Consider the following 2,167-nt stretch of genomic DNA (forward strand, 5'->3'; position numbering starts at 1 on the left):
TCATGGGGCTCTTTGCGTCATTGTCTATTTATTAGTTTAGTGAACTTTGATGAACTTCTTGTGCGCTATGAGATACTAGATCTAGTAGTTATAGTGTTGAAAAGTGTAGTCCTGGTGAAGCTTGCAGTACATGTAATACGTTGGTCATTGTTTGTGCGTTGCGTTCATTCATAAACACAGTCAGCTAACCATTGGCTGTCTTATTCGTATGAAAATGCAAGAGCTAACAAGCACACTTTTCAAAAGAAATGCAAAGCTTAGAGATTTGATCAGCATTATCTACAGCGATGATATATTATTTTACGAACAACCAATCCAATGCACTGTACCCGAAAACGAATACCTTTATAATGGATCACCGACACCGGACTCTCGGAAAAAAAAGAAATCCTTGGATTTTTACTCATCCATTCAGACAAATTTTAATAACCTCATACGCATCAAACAGACGTTCAAAGCACCTCAAACCTTGCGTGACAGTTTGTCCTACGAGTAGGTCAGAGCTATGAGTCTGTGCTTTTTTCACGCATTGTATAAAAACCGCATATCACCTCATATCACCGGACATCACTAAATGTCCCCGCACATCGCTAAATATCACCGCACATAACTAAATAGAGATAGAAATGTGCCTAGTGCAACATTGGTGTTGGTTTGTTCCTATTGTGTGTACCATATGCCATAAAAGTGAAACAGAGGGGGGGGGGGGAGACTCCAGACTAGAGCTTGATCCAGGTCACCAAATCTGAGACTGAGAGTGGCGATTCGTGATTCAGTCGGCTTCACAGAATCGCGAGTTTGCGAGCGCTCGAGGAATACTAACTGCAGGGTCCCCACCAAATCCTGGACATTTTTTTCAAAACGCCCTCATTTTGTAAAGACCCCAATTCATGGGGAAAAAGAGAGAGAGGGGGAGAGAAAGAGAGAGGGGGTGGGGAGAAAGGAAAAAAAAGAGAAAGAGAGAGAGGGAGAGAGAGAGAGAGAGAGAGAGAGAGAGAGAGAGAGAGAGAGAGAGAGAGAGAGAGAGAGAGATGCACACAAACAGAGAGAAAGAGAAACACAGACAAAAAGAGAGTCAGAGATTGGTGATTGGTGACATGCGGTGATATTTATTAGTGATGTGCGGTGACATTTTGCGATATTCGGTGATATGCTGTGATATTTTGTAACGTGCAGTTATATTCAGTGATATGCGGTGATATTTAGTGACCTGGGGGTGATATTATTTAGCGATGTTCGGTGATATTTAGTGATATGCGGTGATATGCGGTATTTATACCTTCCCCATTTTTCACCATCTACAAATGACTCTAGTCTAAACATCCCACGATTGGTCCACTGGGAAGGGGAGGGGAGGGGCAATGATTGTGCGTACTGTAGATCATTCTTTGCAATAGCATGTACAGTATGATCTATCGGTGTCACTTTCGGGTCCCCAATGAGAGGCCTTTTTTACACATACACCAATCCTAGCACGTGTTCCAGGCGCGGTCAATGTCTGGTTCTGGTCCATGGCTGTACCAATGAGTAAGAGAAAATGTGCGGAAGGAAAGCAGGGGTTGTTTGAGAAAAAAAAATGAACATGCATTTTCATGTACTCTAACTGGCTTACCCTACAACTAGCTCTGATTCAGTTTATTTTTCTCCAAATTTTGATCTCATCTATAGAGTACTCACTGTGCCAGTAAGCTAGTAGACTTAGCCAAACGTAGCTCTATAGCTACAGGAGCATGTTGACGATGGAGAGAAAAAGATGGGAAAGGGGAAGGGGGTTCTTGGTATATCTCTCCTTCCGTCTCTCTTCTGCTTTCCACCTTCTCCTCATCCCCTACACCCCCCCCCCTCTCTCTCTCTCTCTCTCTCTCTCTCTCTCTCCCGCCGGCGCTGATAGCCGCCTATTCTCTCGAAAATAGTTCTCCCCCAATCTTTTTTCTGTATTAAGTTGGTTACTACTATACATTAAACCAGAATTATATATCACTCAATGTGTGCTGTGCGGTAGGGGTTTGTGAATGGTGATAGACCATTCGGAAACGTCCATACAACATGTATATAAAAAATAAACAAATGGAAAACAAAAAAATAAAATAAATCAAAAGATGACCACTCACCTGCTATCCCATTCTTATTTTTTATTTGAGTAGAACCCCACCCCCCCCCTCCCCCC

Source organism: Aplysia californica, unplaced genomic scaffold, assembly GCF_000002075.1.
Source record: "Aplysia californica isolate F4 #8 unplaced genomic scaffold, AplCal3.0 scaffold00292, whole genome shotgun sequence".
Classification (NCBI taxonomy): Eukaryota; Metazoa; Mollusca; class Gastropoda; order Aplysiida; family Aplysiidae; genus Aplysia; species Aplysia californica.